Source organism: Dermacentor variabilis, unplaced genomic scaffold (assembly GCF_050947875.1).
Source record: "Dermacentor variabilis isolate Ectoservices unplaced genomic scaffold, ASM5094787v1 scaffold_16, whole genome shotgun sequence".
Lineage (NCBI taxonomy): Eukaryota > Metazoa > Arthropoda > Arachnida > Ixodida > Ixodidae > Dermacentor > Dermacentor variabilis.
Window position 1 is genome coordinate 10,842,789 of NW_027460324.1, and position 18,434 is coordinate 10,861,222.

General features: G+C 43.5%; 1 long non-coding RNA gene across 1 annotated transcript; it reads left to right on the plus strand.

Annotated features, from left to right (window-relative positions):
- Nucleotides 1-8,659: 8,659 nt before the first annotated feature.
- LOC142568025 (uncharacterized) lies at nucleotides 8,660-15,548 on the plus strand. The gene is made up of 5 exons (XR_012825343.1): nucleotides 8,660-8,688; nucleotides 10,862-10,952; nucleotides 12,067-12,193; nucleotides 14,542-14,654; nucleotides 15,422-15,548. It is a non-coding gene; the product is annotated as an uncharacterized LOC142568025 (long non-coding RNA).
- The last annotated feature ends 2,886 nt before the right edge of the window (nucleotides 15,549-18,434 follow it).

Consider the following 18,434-nt stretch of genomic DNA (forward strand, 5'->3'; position numbering starts at 1 on the left):
TTCATAGGGACTGCCTTATTGAGTGTGTCTTCCCACCTGTGCAGCTTGCCGTTAATTCTTACCTTGTCGTAAGTTAACACCACTTTGTCGTGATTGTTCCTGTTTTGCTTTGTGCATTCCCACAACCTTTTTCTCAATAACTGAACACGAGGCGAAAAATCCTCAGAAATACTGAAAGGGGTCCCTTTGAGACCGCCACAGTTATTGAGAATCTTTACCTTGTCACTCCCATCAACTAGTTTAAATATGACTCGGCGGCACTAGTTTTCGCATGGCCTCCCAAGGCTATGTATGCGCTCTATTTTAACATTTCGATCTTGCAGCACGTCCTCAAGGAATTTCTTAGAAACTTCCTGTTCTAACGCCTGGTGTTGCTCACCTTTTTTTTTCCTGTAGCCCATAAAGAATTCAATTGTTCCGTCTGCTCCTGTTTTCCAATTCGTCCACTGTAAGATTGAGATGATCGACGGTTGTTTGCAATTTATCAACTTTACACGTGTATTCGGCGACAGTGACTGCGACATCGTCCATTTTCTTATCAATAGAATTCAATTTATTCAACTTGAAAAGCTCATGGTTGCCTTGATCTCGCGTATTTCATGCAAAATGTTTTTAAGCATTTCATCGGTAGACGGCCCCAGATTCGATTCTATACCCTCGCAACATGAGATAATATCTACAAAACATAAATACACATTCGTCCACCTACAAACAACTACGCATTTTACTTTCTCTGTCTTTAAGGCCTTATTGTTTTAATTATATGGCCTCAAATGTTTAACTGGAATTAACTTGTAATAACCCATATAATCTGACATGACTAGTCGTAAAAGAGAAAGAAAACAGAACAAGTAGTGGATCAGTCACCTGTGAAGATTTGAAATTGGGTCGCTCGATGGATTGAATAAACTCAGTTGGGAAGCACCACCAAGTGTGTTTGTACTCCCCTCGCTCATACCGTATATGTAAATGTTGGTTGCCTAACTAGTTGACGTTCAGACTTAAGTGCAATATTTAGTATGTCAAGTCTAATGCTGTTTCGGTTAACATTGTGAATGGAGAGAGAGAGAGAAACAACTTTATTTATCCCATCTTAAAGGGAAATAATAGAAGAGAAATTAGTCCAGAGGAATTTGAAATCCCAAAGGTAACGCCGGAAGAAGTAGAGAAAGCCTTGGGAGATATGCAAAGGGGGAAGGCAGCTGGGGAGGATCAGGTAACAACAGATTTGTTGAAGGATGGTGGACAGACTGTTCTAGAGAAACTGGCCACCCTGTATACGCAATGCCTCATGACCTCGAGCGTACCGGAATCTTGGAAGAACGCTAACACAATCCTAATCCATAAGAAAGGGGACGCCACAGACTTGAAAAATTATAGACCGATCAGCTTACTGTCAGTTGCCTACAAACTATTTACTAAGGTAATCGCAAATAGAATCAGGAGCACCTTAGACTTCTGTCAAGCAAGGGACCAGGCAGGATTCCGTAAAGGCTACTCAACAATAGACCATATTCACACTATCAATCAGGTGATAGAGAAATGTGCGGAATATAACCAACCCGTATATATAGCTTTCATTGATTACGAGAAAGCGTTTGATTCTGTCGAAACCTCAGCAGTCATAGAGGCATTACGGAATCAGGGTGTAGACGAACCGTATGTAAAAATACTGAAAGATATCTATAGTGGCTCTACAGCCACCGTAGTCCTCCATAAAGCAAGCAACAAAATCCCAATAAAGAAAGGCGTCAGGCAGGGAGATACGATATCTCTAATCCTATTCACACCGTGTTTACAGGAGGCATTCAGAGACCTGGATTGGGAAGAATTGGGGATAAAAGTTAATGGAGAATACCTTAGTAACTTGCGATTCGCTGATGATATTGCCTTGCTTAGTAACTCAGGGGACCAATTGCAATGCGTGCTCACTGACCTGGAGAGGCAAAGCAGAAGAGTGGGTCTAAAAATTAATGTGCAGAAAACTAAAGTAATGCTTAACAGTCTCGGAAGGGAACAGCAATTTACAATAGGCAGCGAGGCACTGGAAGTCGTAAGGGAATACATCTACTTAGGGCAGGTAGTGACGGCGGATCCGGATCATGAGACGGAAATAATCAGAAGAATAGGAATGGGCTGGGGTGCGTTTGGCAGGCATTCTCAGATCATGAACAGCAGGTTGCCATTATCCCTCAAGAGAAAAGTATATAATAGCTGTGTCTTACCAGTACTCACCTACGGGGCCGAAACCTGGAGGCTTACGAAAAGGGTTCTACTCAAATTGAGGACGACGCAACGAGCTATGGAAAGAAGAATGATAGGTGTAACGTTAAGGGATAAGAAAAGAGCAGATTGGGTGAGGGAACAAACGCGAGTTAATGACATCTTAGTTGAAATCAAGAAAAAGAAATGGGCATGGGCAGGAGATGTAATGAGGAGGGAACATAACCGATGGTCATTAAGGGTTACGGACTGGATCCCAAGGGAAGGGAAGCGTAGCAGGGGGCGGCAGAAAGTTAGGCGGGCGGATGAGATTAAGAAGTTTGCAGGCATGGCATGGCCACAATTAGTACATGGGCATTGGAGAAGTATGGGAGAGGCCTTTGCCCTGCAGTGGGCGTAACCAGGCTGATGATGATGATGATGATGAAAGGGAAAGGGGCTGCGAGAAGGCGAGGGAGGTTATCCTACTCACTGTAGGCCTCCTCTACCACCTTAGCCCACCTCAGGATAGCTTCCTGAAGTTCGGGGTTGTAGCTGCGCATGGCATCCTCCCACAGCTCCCTACTACTTAAAACACTACAAAGGTTAGGGGAGGAAAGTGGTTCTTGCATTGCCACATAATGTGGTTAAGGTCTGCTCTGCTAGCAGGACAAAACTTACAGGCTGAGGTAGGGTATATTCCTGGGTAAATTTTGTGATGTAAGGCAGGAGATAGAAAAGTGCGAGTCTGTAGTTTACACGATAGTACCTCTTGTATGCGTGACGACCGAATCATTAAAGGTGGGAGGGCAAGGAGACCCAGGCCGTAATGCCCGCAAATGTGGTGGTATGTAAGTAATCTGTCGTTGGAGGTGAATGCTAGAGGGAGATCATTGGCATCTGAACCGGCCCTAGCATGTGCTCGGTTCGTGAAAGCTTGAGAACCTAAGTGGGCCGCTTCATTGCCGATTAGGCCTGCGTGGGCAAGTGTCCATATTAAACTCAGAAGTTGGGCTGGCGGATTATGAGATAGAATGCCTAGGGCTGTCCTGCAAACCCTACCCGCTCCGAAGTTGTGTATGGCAGTTTTTGAGTCACTTACTATGACTTAGTAATTGGGTATTGTTGTGGCGAGTGCCTCTACTGCCTCCTCCGAAGAACAGGCTATAATGGATACTCCCGTCGCAACACTGCCAGTGGTGTCAACGACTGATATAGCGAATTTGTGTCCGCAGATGCTCCGCGGCATCGACATAGAGCACGTCTTTGTAGTTAAATAACTTTTTCTGCAGGGCTTTAGCTCGTTGTTGCCTTCTATGTTCGTGATTAACAGGGTTATATTCTTAGGGATAGGAGGTATATGAAAGTGCTCATGTATCGGGTGGGCAATGTTGAATTTCTCATTGGTTATGGGTGCTGGGGTAATACTTACGGAGTTTAGGATGTGCCTACCAGTGTGGGTGTTCGATAAGCACTGGTATTGAGCTGTCAGGTGGGCTTCTGCACTGTCACTAAATGTATTCAAGGTACCTGTAGCCAAAATTCTCTCAGTGGAGGCTCTACTTGGCACTACAAGGGCAAATTTATAGAGTCTGCGTATCAGTGAGTTAAGTTTATCTTCCTCGGCCCTAGTTAAGTGGAGATAAGGAAGGGAGAACGTGATTTTACTGATGGAAAACACCTGTACCAGTCAGTTTTAGCAATTCTGCCTCACGGAGACCTCCATGTTTATTATACACCCTTCCTATAAGCCGTATGGTGTGGCCTACACTGGCAGTAACCATTTGAAGTGTATACGTATTGAGTGTTTGTGCATCCCAAGTACACGGATTTTGTCTACTACGGCAACTTGTTTCCCGTTAATGTTAATCTGAATGTTGGGCGTATCGCGTTTATTTGCGGACAGAAGTAACAGCTCAGATTTGGCGGACCAGTACTCGAGGTTCATGAACCCGGCTCTCGTAGCCACTGCATCTGCAGCCTCTAGTAAGGTAAGTATCTTGAATGTAGCCATCCGAGCCACCCTAAATCCATAGGGTAATGTCGTCTGCATATAAAGCATATTGGAGATGTGGTATTTGCGCCAGCGTCCCAGAAATCGACCTCATAGCTAGGTTAAATAGAAACGGCGAGAGCACGGATCCCTGAGGAGTGTCAAAGCTACCTAGGGTAATCGGGGCAGAAGTTTGATCATTGAGACTAATGGCAGCTGTGCGATTGGTAAGAAATTCGTGGATGTAGTCATGAATTTTTAAGAAGTATTCAAATGAGCAAGCTAGAGACAACTACTACAGTATCTAATTTGTGATAAGTGCTGTATGATCTCACCAGAGAACAGAATTTATACTCATCTCGATGTTCTGATCTATGCCTTTCAGTCCCCACTCAGTCTCTCCTAAAATAGGTAACATTGCATGACATGTGCTCACTTCATAGTGGAGACGCCAATGGGTTTCAGACAGAGCCAACTCCTTTCCCTTATGCACATGTTTGGTATTGTCAAAAGTGTTCCTGTCATACGAAGCCAAGGCACATTGGCTGTTCATATGGTATTCAGAGAGAGAGAGAGAGAGAGATAGGAAATAGAGGAAAGGCAGAGAGGTCAACCAGATGAGCGTGGGTTCGCTACCCAAGCTTGCTCAGCAATTATAATGGATGATGCATTTTCGGCATTTCGTCAGACGCCATCTCCCTTCTCTTTATCATGGTACGAAAGATAGGTCCTGCTGGTCTGATGCAGCTATTTTAACAAATATTATTATAATTTGCATGCTTCTTCTCTTGGCCACTGAAGTGTATCACCCAAACAGAAAACAAATGCTTTCGTTCTGAGGTGCACTCTTGAAAACAAAAGCTTGCAGCCACACACATGCAGCATGGTATTGATTCTCATATACACTGGTGCTTTACACTTCAGCCAGCGAAGGTTGCACATATAGCTCGCTGCAACAATGTTTTTCATGAGACCTCGTAAGCATGTTCATGCAAGTAAAAAGTAGACTATACAAATGTGCAGTGCCAGCTAATTAAGGCTGAACCTCTAAACAAATGCATAGGGGCTGTATTCAACGTTATGCTTTGCTAATTAAGCAATGTTTTGAGATTGGCTCGCATACTCGAGCTGCATGTGACTCTACAATGTGGTACTTCCCTATTGAAAAATTTGTATGAGAAATTGAACGAGATGTATGCATGTCGTACAGATTTGACGAGAAATTGAACGATATGTGTGCATGTCGCACAGATTTGACGAGAAATGAACGATATGAAATGCGTATTGAACGAACTCTCATAGAAAACGAGCGAGATCTGTATGATGTGCTGCGCAGACTTTTACGAAGTGCACGAGATTTATGCGATGTGCGATAAGAATGCGTAGAGCATGTATGGCATGTGTGCGATGAGTTGCGTAGACCTGACGAGAGTATGTATGACGTGTGTGAGGTGGCGTGTGATGTGTACGCACTGTAGTCGTATGAGCAACTTGATCTTTGAGGATGACTATGAATTGCATACAAAGTGTGTGTACTCAAGTCGTAGTGCATACAAAAGCTCATTAATGAGTGAGATTTATGATGAGTTGTTTGTAGTACATGCAAGAGCGTGATCAATGTGCTGTATGATCACATTGAACCATTGTGACACATATATACCAGCATAAACTACAGAGCAAATAAGATGTTCAGAGTTCAACTTCTGGAATTTCATGCAACGAACACATATACATCCCCATCAAAGCTGGTGTCGGTACTTTTGATGCAATGATTTGCACTTGGGGACATATTCTTGGATGAACACTTATGGCAATACTACTGTCTTTGCATGACGCATTCCTCGACCAGCCAATAGGCACAGGATAGCACCATGATATTGTCGAAAGCTATCATCAGAGAATGAATCCTTTGTTCAGAGTAGATCTGCCTAAGATTTTATTGCAATATAGGAGTCAGGTACCATCAAAGTTTCATAATAAAATGCTATATGTTTGTTTGTGCACGCAATAAAATAATCTGGCAATGTGATTATAGCACATTGGAAACACTTCAAACAAGGACGAGTTGGCAAAGTTTATTGCAGGTAGCTTGATCAGTGACAAATTATGCATGCACTTTGTCACATCCTAATAATATTGCTTTGCATCAGAGATATCAGTCAGATGTAGTAATGGGCGAACTTGAACCTGCATATTTTCCAAATAGCCAAGTGCGTCAACCACAATACTGTCAAATACAAATCTGCTAAGAGCATGTTAGTGCCTGTTCATGTCAAATTGTAGAAGGTATAGGCATGGGATTGGCGATGCATGCCCACATATAAAAATAAAAAGCACAACCACAAAACAGTGTAATAGGTTGGTGAACAGATAGCCAAAATAGCAGTCAAAATCCATCGCACTTTGTCACAAATAAATAAAAAAATATGGTAATAACAATAACAATCCCTAAATATGTCATGTGATCAATTGTGGTCATGATCACACTTACTGCTGTGAAAAATTATTTGCACTAAGTGTTTCACAACTTGCTAAGAGAGCCCGACCTAGTAAAAAATCCTCATATGTGCACAGCAGTGGCAAAAAACCAGATGAGCGTCGCAACTTGGTGACCATTATCTGCCTACATACTACACAAAACTGAATTTGAATTTAAAGGAGAAATGACAAAGCAGTTCGTGTGCCAATGATGGTTAAGCGCACTGTAATGCCTTGCCATGTGTTGAAAGCTGACCTCCAAGCAACCAAAATGTAAGTGACCCTACACTGAAGCAGGGTCTTTAAATGACGAACGTGTATCACATCCTGGCGTTCGCGGACGCAGTCACCAAATGAAAAACACCTTTGCAAATCGCAATAACGACGAATGTCACGCGCGCACACAGACAGAATGCGAGCAGTTTCCGAAAGCACTCACGAAAGACTGTACGGACGTTCCTACGCATTCGACGCATATCAGAAGCGCGCGCGTGCGCACACACGCACACACACACACGCACGCACAAAAGGCGAGCAGTTTCCGAAAGCACTCGCCAAAGACGGTACGGATGTTTTTACAAGAAAGCAAATCCCGCCGGCGTGGCACCATTTTCCGAAGCACAAACAACACCACTCATTAACAGTACACATCCGTAGAACGGCGCACAACAAGCCTGAACAAAGTGTACACCACTCGACGCCAAATCTGTCGTCGATTACGCCGCTGAGAAAGACGAACAACTTCTAACATTCACAAACCAAACCACGATGTGCTGCGAACTTCAAACAGATTTTACGGCCCTGTCCGGTTGATAGGCTGCTTTACAGGCTGTCCTCGCTGTTGAAAGCAATGTCAGCAAAGTTGTTGAAAAAGGTCGCCTAAAACACGCAAGAACATTGAAATAATACGCCTGTACTACCCACGCTACCCATGCGATCACGGTTACCGGAACCACAGACGCCGAAGTAAACAAAAGACGTCATTTCCCTTCATTTCGGACCGAGACTCATAGTTACTCAGTTGCACGACTCTTCCTTTCGAGCAAGGCGCGACTAGTTTCTGGGACTGTGAGGGCGCTGCGGTCGAGCTCTGCACCAAGTGAGCGGTGCTGCTCTGCTGACATGTGCACGTTAGTTGCGGGTGTTTGCGCTTCATGTGCTGTAGCCGATTTTATTTTCTCACTGCATGTGCCTTGTTACTGTCCTCGTGCACGTGGCTGGCGGTCGAGGTCTTTTGCGTCCGGTCCAAGTTTTGCGCTCACGGAGACGCCAGTACCGGCGAAGTGTGGGTCACCGAGCGTTAACATTGCGTGCGCACTTTGGTTTGTAGACCCACTTTTTTTTTTCATCTCATTCCTTTCTTGGGACCTGCACCCCTAGGTATGGTGTCTGTAAAATATTATACTTCAGCTTAAACAACAACAGAAAGAAATAACGGCTGCTTTATTCAGCGAGCACCATGTAAATGCCGAGTGCCGCGACAAACACCCATAACCGTGCCAGGCTATAGCAGACGATGCTCGGACGCTTGGCGCGCAGGTCGATGGCAGCGCTGCGGTGGCGGGAACGGCAGCGGGCTAAATGGTGCGCATAGGCTAGGAGTTGGGGCACTTAAAGAGATCTATAAGCGTTATTGCGGCGGCCCGGGCGGTCGATGTGGTACTGATCGTTTGATCATATTTACGCGGTGCTTAGAGAACATGTGCTCCTTTTTTGTGTAAATTAACTATCACTAAGCCCTGGGTCCTGTGCAATGCTATTAGCTCGCTGTATGTTTCTTGCGGTGCGCCGTTGTTGGTTATCGTAGTGCCGTCCACACGCGCTTTCTTTGTGCCCGGCTCATGAGAAGCTGGTGTACTCTCGCCGCTCCCGCCTCGGCTCACAGTGCACGGAAGAATGTGTTGATAGTTGTGCTATCGCGTGCTGTAGTTCACCGCAATTCAACACTACGCTGGACGGACTGTTGGTGCAGTCGATGCGGGTGAACGGACACGAAGGAGCACTCGCCTCAGAAGGTAAGTCCGGCGCCTAGCGCATTCTTATGGTTCATGTAGTGTACCTTGTCATGCGCAGCAGAAGATGATTAGTACAGCTACAAAAACAGTAACAGTGATTCCCTAATGTTCGTTCGATATCGTAGTGCACATTTAGCAAAACGTTTCACGAAAATTATCCCGAGATTGATGTTGTTAAGAGCTTCATCACATCACAGGGGGAAGGCAGCTGGGGAGGATCAGGTAACAGCAGATTTGTTGAAGGATGGTGGACAGATTGTTCTAGAGAAACTGGCCACCCTGTATACGCAATGCCTCATGACCTCGAGCGTACCGGAATCTTGGAAGAACGCTAACATAAGCCTAATCCATAAGAAAGGGGACGCCAAAGACTTGAAAAATTATAGACCGATCAGCTTACTGTCTGTTGCCTACAAAGTATTTACTAAGGTAATTGCAAATAGAATCAGGAACACCTTAGACTTCTGTCAACCAAAGGATCAGGCAGGATTCCATAAAGGCTACTCAACAATAGACCATATTCACACTATCAATCAAGTGATAGAGAAATGTGCAGAATATAAGCAACCGTTATATATAGCTTTCATTGATTATGAGAAAGCGTTTGATTCAGTCGAAACCTCAGCAGTCATGGAGGCATTACGGAATCAGGGTGCAGATGAGCCACATGTAAAAATACTGGAAGATATCTATAGCGGCTCCACAGCCACCGTAGTCCTCCATAAAGCAAGCAACAAAATCCCAATAAAGAAAGGCGTCAGGCAGGGAGATACGATATCTCCAATGCTATTCACAGCGTGTTTACAGGAGGTATTCAGAGACCTGGATTGGGAAGAATTGGGGATAAAATTTAATGGAGAATACCTTAGTAACTTGCGATTCGCTGATGATATTGCCTTGCTTAGTAACTCAGGGGACCAATTGCAATGCATGCTCACTGACTTGGAGAGGCAAAGCAGAAGAGTGGGTCTAAAAAGTAATATGCAGAAAACTAAAGTAATGCTTAACAGTCTCGGGAGAGAACAGGAATTTACAATAGGCAGCGAGGCACTGGAAGTCGTAAGGGAATACATCTACTTAGGGCAGGTAGTGACGGCGGATCCGGATCATGAGACGGAAATAATCAGTAGAATAAGAATGGGCTGGAGTGCGTTTGGCAGGCATTCCCAAATCATGAACAGCAGGTTGCCGTTATCCCTCAAGAGAAAAGTATATAATAGCTCTGTCTTACCAGTACTCACCTACGGGGCAGAAACCTGGAGGCTTACGAAAAGGGTTCTACTCAAATTGAGGACGACACAACGAGCTATGGAAAGAAGAATGATAGGTGTAACGTTAAGGGATAAGAAAAGAGCAGATTGGGTGAGGGAACAAACGCGAGTTAATGACATCTTAGTTGAAATCAAGAAAAAGAAATGGGCATGGGCAGGACATGTAATGAGGAGGGAAGATAACCGATGGTCATTAAGGGTTACGGACTGGATCCCAAGGGAAGGGAAGCGTAGCAGGGGGCGGCAGAAAGTTAGGAGGGCGGATGAGATTAAGAAGTTTGCAGGGACGGCATGGCCACAATTAGTACGTGACCGGGGTTGTTGGAGAAATATGGGAGAGGCCTTTGCCCTGCAGTGGGCGTAACCAGGCTGATGATGATGATGAAGAGCTTCATCTATTGTTTATTTTCTTTTTGTTATGAAGTATGCTAGCGCCGGGGCATCGCTTGGTCTGAACGGGCACAAAAATTCAAGCAGGGAATGTCACTGCTTCTGTACGTAATTTCTCAGCAAGAAATCGTATAGACAATTCTAGAAGTACGTTGATGCGTTGTGCAAATGTTTTCACATCTAAACTCAACGCGCGACGGCATCCAAATGATCTGACTCGTGAGAAGATTTTAGCTTGTATGCAAACTTTGATGCTTATAGATTGTCGCCAAGGCAACCTGTATTTCTTGTGTCTAGTGTTCTGTTTGTTTTCGTGCCTTTGACACGTTGAATAACTGCCTGTGATGTAAGAATGAAATATTTAATTTGTCTAAGCGGATGCAGCTTCTTGTAGCTGGCTGTACGACAGCTTTCCACAATTTGACGCGGTGTTGTTAAATCACAAGTTTGCAAATTCAGCAGTAATTACAATAAGCTGAACATTTATTGTTTAGGGATGTCAAAATTTCCAGAGACGGAGGCATCTCTGCACCACAAAGGAGACTGCGGCACTATGCAGCCTGAACAGCGCGACAAAGCATCTGATCTGCCTGCTTTGACAAGGTACGTACAAAACAGTCACAGCCATTTATGTGTTCTAGGTTCTGTTCGTGTATTTGGTACCTGCCAACTTTCCCGATTAGTTTCTGCTTTTCCAAGTGTGCTGTTTGTGTACAGCGTGTCAAGGTAAATAATGGTTAATAATGTATGCATAGAAATATGTGGGCGCTGAGAGAAAGCTTTAGGAAAGTGCGTGCTGTCTTTCCAACACAGGATTTCTGTCTAGAATTTTTGCAAAGTATGAAGTGCAGAGGCTGGCAGGTTTGCAAACAATGTTCAACACTTTTGCTTTAGATATTAATGTAGCCAGTTCATTATCTGTCCCCAGTATAGCATAGCGTCAAGCTTGAAGCTGATCTCTGATGTCACGTGAGTTGCACGATGTAATAATGTGGTATCACAAACTGCTTGTTACGCATGTCAATCAACATGGTGCAGTGGTCACAGGTGCGAGTATAACCAAAAGCTGGGCATTCTTTGCCCTTCTGCACATGATGTGGGATAGAGCTTGAACTATGCTATAGTGGCACCATCTCCCTCACCTTCTCTTCCTCATTATTCTGTTAACATGCACTAAAATGCACAACTTCTAGAGGCTTAATTATGGTGTTGTCTGCTGAACTTGGCTGATGTGAATTTCAGTAGTCTGGGGTACCCTGAAAGCCATGCTGTACTTTGCATGCATTTTAATATGGTCAACTTGAAATATGTGATTGGCTGTGGCATTCTCAGAGAAACAAAGCCTCTTGTGAATAATGCATACATGCATTATTCGCATTTTCTAATACTCTTTCAAGAAGCAGCCTGTAGGCTGCTCCCCGAAGAAGTGACCACCTTTGCTTACTCTACATGGCACTCTGGTCCAGTTTACTTAACCTGTCTGCCATCTATGCACGAGGAGGACAGAAGCGAAAAAAAGGGACCTTCGATTAATGTTTTTGCACAGATGGCTCATACATTGCACTTTTCTTATCTTGCGGGCTTTGTTAACTCAAAGCTTTCTATGGGCGAATATCAGCATTTCATTCCTATTGATACCTAATAAGAATTACTTTGTTCATAGTGTCACTTTTTATATTATACTCTTGTGAGAATAAGCTCACTTGTTTTAATGCAGATGTGGCTGGGCCTGCAGAAAGAGTGTAAGCAGACTACTGTGTTGCTGATCAGTGCTGGTGCTGATCTCTACGTCTGAGTTGGCCTCACAACGTCCAGGCACCACTGTGCTTTGCTTCTTTGACAAGGTAATATGATATAGACAACTTGCACCTCAGTATCAGTTTTGAGAAATATGCTAAGACACAAGAGCTGGCCTTGGTGATAAATACACTCGGGTTCTTTTTTTAAAGCGTTCTTTTTGCAGTGTTCCTCATGTACATGTTTTCAGAAGATGCTTAAATGCAAACCGCCATGGAACTTGTTTATGCCTTAAAGTAGCACTCTTTCACCAGAAAAAAGCCTTATTTAATGCACAATTCATAACAAAGGTGAGGAAGTGACAGGACATAAGTTTAACAACCATCCAGTTTTACTGCTTGCACAGCACTATAAAGCGAGAGGTGAAAGGGCAAGAACAGATCAATCGAAAATGCATGTTGCTCACACAACTGGGAAAAGGACACATGGCATGGCTACTATGACGCCTGTTTTACAATGATAAATAAGCAGTCTTGCTGTGTGATAGTCCACTGAAGGTGGAGCCAACTTGCAGATTCCCTGTCACACATATAAGGAAATCTTAACGAATTTCGCGAGCACTATGGTCCTTATACATTGCCACAGTTGCACAGTTTTCAAACAAAATAATGCAAGTGAGCTTTGCACTACCAAGTGACCACGAAATGACCTGAGCATTCAGTTAACATGGTTGCAAATCCAGTCATTTATACATTGGCCTGTTTTGCCGACGTAGTGTCTACTGCACGACAGTGGTATTTAATATCCATCAACACCCCTGTGCTCTACGTACTCTTTCTTGCATGCTTTTTTTTCACAGGTAGTGGAAGATTACTTGATTCCAGAACAATTTGGTTTGTTCTACACATGATAGTGAACTTGCCAGTCTTATATTAAACATGGAATAGGGTAGAAAGATGTGGTATTTCTTATGGTGCCCTGGTGCGTTCAGCTTGTGCAGATGCTTCAAGCTTGTATTGACAAAAACTGGGATGAAGCCATAGGAGGAGAGTTGTAAAAGTGTAACAAAAGCCTCCCGATAGATATGGTGTGTTGTGCTGCTGTGGACACTTATTGGTTATCCCTACTGGGTAACGCTGTTAGGGTTATGGATGCTTTGACACTGTAGGGCCTACAAGATGGCTAGCATTAGAGAACACATTAAAACGACTAGGGATGCGTGTCGTGCTATGCTATCATAATTGGCCCACAAAGTGACCACCTTTGCTTACACTATGTGGTAATCTGGCCCAGTTTACTTAACCCAACTGCCATCTATGCATGAGGAGGAGAAGGGACTAAAAAAATGAAGGGACCTTCGATTAATGTTCTCGTGCAGATGGCCCATACATTGCATTTTTCTTATCTTGCAGGCTTTGTTATTTAAAGCTTTCTATGGGCGAATATCAGCATTTCATTCTTATTTATACCTAATAAGTATTGCTTTGTTCACAGTGTCACTTTTTATATTTACCGTATTTACTCACATAATGATTGCACTGACGTAATGATCGCAGCCCTGAATTTTGTCGTCGAAATTCGATTTTTTTATTTCCTGTGTTGATCACACTCCGAACTTGCCGAAGCGATCTGTCATGTGCCAAGTCTAGCTATTAATGATCGCGCTTACCATCTGTCGGATGCTATGCGAACAACTCTTCAAGACAAACCAAGCAGTCTGCACGCACCAAACATTCTTAAGCAGATGCCCGATTTCATTCCTTTCATCACTTTCCGCACATCCATGACAAAAAAGCTACAACCAAAATTGCCTTCATTATGTGTAGGCTTTGTAATTATTGTGGTCAAGAACAACAAAAAAGGTACCTTTCGATTCTTCTCATCTGCACTCGTGGGCACGCAACAAATCTTGTAACGCTTGTAACACAGCTAAGATATTCGCCCACCCTTAGCGGAAACGTGCTGTATTAGGATAGTAGTGAAGACAGATGCCGCAGTTTCCGCAGCATGCCGGCCGTGTCTTTCTACGTCACTGGCAGCTAAGCGCGCCCATCTGTTTCTGCCCCCTCATAGTGGACATGGCTACGTTATTGCTACAAACTTACTGATATTAATGATATTATTCATTACGGATACGGAAGAAACTTTCAATGCATGTAATGTACTCACGAGAAAAAAAATCGCGTTCGGCGCATTTGGTGTGTTAAGCTTGCTGCGCCGGCCGCCATTTTTGTTTTGGTGTCCCGCACTACACTCAGTGGCAGCCACCTCTTTGTTGACCTGTTGCCATCCTGCAGCAAACGCGGGATAAAAAAAATTCTTTTTGCTGGAAATTCAACCGGTGTAATGATCTGAATAACATCTGAATTTTCGACCATTTTTTTACAAAAAGTGTGATCATTATGCGAGTAAATACAGTACTCTTGTGACACCAAGCTCACTTGTTTTAATGCAGGTGTGGCTGGGCCTGCAGAAAAGCTGTAAGCAGACTGCAGTGTTGCTGATCAGTGCTGATCTCCACGTCCGAGTTGGTCCCACAACATCCAGGCACCACGGTGCTTTCACAAGGTAATATGATATGGACACCTTGCATCTCAGTATCACTTTTGAGTTTGACTTTTGATAAATATTTAAGAAGACACAAGGGTTGGCCTTGGTGATAAATACAGTCGTGTTCTTTTTTTAAAGTGCTCGTTCTGCAGTGTTCCTCATGTACATGTTTCCAGAGGATGCTTACACTCCTTAAATGCAAACTGCCATGGAGCTTGTTTAGGCCTTAAACTAGAACTCTTTCACAAAAACTATCATTTAGTTTCTATAGTAGTATTAAAGGTGAATTAATCTTTCCTGTAAACAATTCTGCAGTGGCATCTATGCAATGTTTTCCGTCTGCATATTCCGCAGTGCGGTAGCAAAGAGCTGTGCTATCTGTGTATTCACTTGCATGAGCTTGTTATACTTGTTCATTTAATGTAAAATACTTGTGGAAAAGTATTAGACTATTTCTGTGGTCTTGTATTGCAATTCTGCAGCCATTTATATTGTTTGTAAAACACGAACATTTAACAGAGACAGGAACAAGACAATGCGAGGACGAGCACTTGCTTTCAACTGCTGTGGTTAATGTTGAAATATCACTTTACATAGGTAGAAAACTTATAAGCCTCCGTGTTCTCTTTTTCCTGTTTCTCTGTGAGATTTTCACGCTTTACACACAATATCATGCAAGAACCAGCCCATTCAGTTATGCAGTGGAGCCACCTATTGTGCATGTCAGTTCCAATGGCTTGTTAGAATCTAACAGGGCCGGCTGCTTTGTTTACATTTTTTTGCAGAGGCATACGAGCACTTTGTGTCAAAAACGCCGAGCACTGTGGATACAGAGGCAAGGAGGCTGAAGGACCTGAACAAGCACCTGGCCACCATGCTTCGGGATGCAAAATAAAGATGGTTTGTGTTAATTGTGTGCCCTAAAAAGTGTCCTCTTTGTCTCCGAGCTGGCATATCAGCCGACTCATGTGATAGAAATTAACTCGCTGTAATGTTGGCAGTAGATGTTACTGTGTGGAACTTCACCAAAAAATATTGCATGAACAAAAGAACTCATTCAACACAAATGAGAACACCTGTAGAATGCAGCCAAACAAGAATAGTGTCATTTTTCATAGCTGAACGAGAACATTTTCATGTAGCATACACAAACGAGAACGATATCGTTGAGCATAGACGTGCGAGAACTACCTCGTCAAGCATATCTATGCGAGAATAATCTCGCTTAATGTACCCATACGAGAACGATCTCGTTCAGTGACGATGTCCTCTCGTACACATGTGACATACGACATCGTTGAGTCTACGGAGCAATAATAGCGTAGAGAAGTTCTCGTAAAATTCTCATACAAATTTTTTCAATAGGGTTCAGTTATAACAGCTTGTTAACAGCATTCTTATGGGATATGTTTGTTCATTTGAAAGGCAGATTTTACTCAGTTGGTCATTTGACAAGCAGTTTGGTTGTTGAGTCCTGAATATAACTAATTCCTACATTGCATATTACACTACACGCAAAGGTGCATACAGCCCACATTTGACAGCATTAAATTAGCAAAATTTGAATGCCATGTGCACACAACAACTACATTTAATGTTGCCATTCCGTCGAATATGTACAGCGTTGTACGTTCCGCGCTCATCATTCGTCTACATGCTAATATGAAGTTTATTTAGAGTTGCATGCGAGAAAAATAGTAAACAGCATTTCAGCCGCATCGTCTGGCGAGCTTTTCATCTGGGTGCATGGTACTAGTGCCTCGTCCAGTGCCAATTCGACCGAGAAATATACACATACGGTGCGATTCGACAAACACGCACTTATTGCATGTTGTTCTTTTAGTCCGCGTCTTCGTAGTGCTCTTTTCATCAAGTATGCAAAACCAACTCGCCCACATCAAGCTTCTGCCGCCCGTATATCCCAAGGGTTCTTTTCTCGAGGTTAAATTTCTTCTTTTTTTTCGTGTTATCCACCGTTCATTAAACGACCTATCGCTGATAGCGGCCTAGCGAGCACGACACCTCCGGGCTGCCTGCTATACCGCCGCCGACGTTGTTGGAAAATAAATAAAGTTTATTAAGTATAACAGTCGAAGTGATTGCAATCGCACCTACTGTAATATACAAAAAGCGAAAGCAGTAGGGTTACGATACGAAAGCGACTATCGTCGCGATTTTCGCTTTGCCGTCAGCACCAACGTTTTTAGAAAAACCTTGGTCAACACGGTGACAAAGCATGATTTTTACGACATCACAGGTCAGACAAAGCGTTCTCGGCCACATACGCTATCCGAGGAGTATCGAACATTCATTAGCGACAGCCGGAAAATCGGCGAGTCATTGAATGTTTGCCGCTCGAGCGAACATTGCAATATCGCTATTGCTCGAGCCAAATGCAGGTAAAATGCAATTTCGACGATAGATAGACGATATCCACCGTCTACAATACTGCATCGAGCCGCATTGGGTCGCGCTACTTGTTATACAGTTAATCGAAGAATCCTTGGGCTATACGTACGTCGTAAACCAAACGCCGCGCCGTAAGAAGGGGCAATTTTCCCATGCCGTTCACCTGCTGCCCCTCATGCAGTGGGCACACGAGCACACCATCCGAAAGTCCATCTTATTGCGCGGCTGGCATCGCGTGCGGTGGACGTGAGGCGGCACCCAGTGAAAGGAGCTTTGCCCAAGCCGGTTTAGGAAACCGCAAGAAACGGCTATTTTGTAATCAATCGTGGTTATCACCATGTGATAAGGAAAGAAGAACGAGCTCGATCATCGCCTGCGCTCGTCCATGTGGGCCTGGACACCGTTGTTGGCGACAAGACAAAGCATTTATAGAAATTTATCCATAAACCATTGACAGCCAGCCCTGCTCGTGTATTTAACATTTTCCATGCTGATTAATTGGCACTTACCCATTATATAATTGAAAGTTTTTGTAAAGTATGACATGTCATATTCACATATATAGTTTATTCAGCATGCAACAAATTAAAGGGTATGAACCTCAATCTCTATAGTTTCACATAATTACATATTGTTCTTGTTTCTTCAAATTACTTTTAGGCTCCCAATAAGTTGAGGCAGATTGAACCCATGGATACAACTGATAGTCATTAATAAAGGGAAATAGACAAAAGAATCCTTGCAGATTTCCACCTTGCGGGTTTCCACAGAACTATTAGGTCAAACTCTTGCGTTTGTTTCAAGTTATTGATAAATTCCACTTCGTCCTGTCATCCGCTGGCGCCTCGTTTGCTCAGATCGTAGAGCGGCTGCACCGGAGAGGCAGTGGTCCCAGATTCGAGTCCCAAACCAGGACGAACTTTTCAACTGTGAGGCTTTTCTTTCTAGGAACCCATACGGGTTTCTTTTGTAGCAGTTAGCTACGTTTGGGTGGGTGTCTCATCTCCCTTTATGAATTACTTTTCTCCATCTTGCGGGTTTCCGCAGAACTATTACATCAAGCTAATAATCATGTAAACATGCAGTACAACGCGTGCAAAGAAGTTATATGTCACTTTTGCACTGCTCAATCACTTCAAAATGACAAACCAGAAATTTATTTTCTTATTGTTGTTTTAATTAAAAGTTTATACTTAGTATGAGATGCGCAGGTCACATTGGTTTTGGGCGCTAGAAGACATATGAAGGGAAGGACAGGACATAATGAAGTGACAGAGTACAAAAAAATAGGACAAATGGAAGGGCGTGTCTCATATCTATCACCCAAAAATAATGTTTAGTAAACCTGACGAACTTGCCCAAGAAGTTTTTTCAAGAAAACTCCTATTT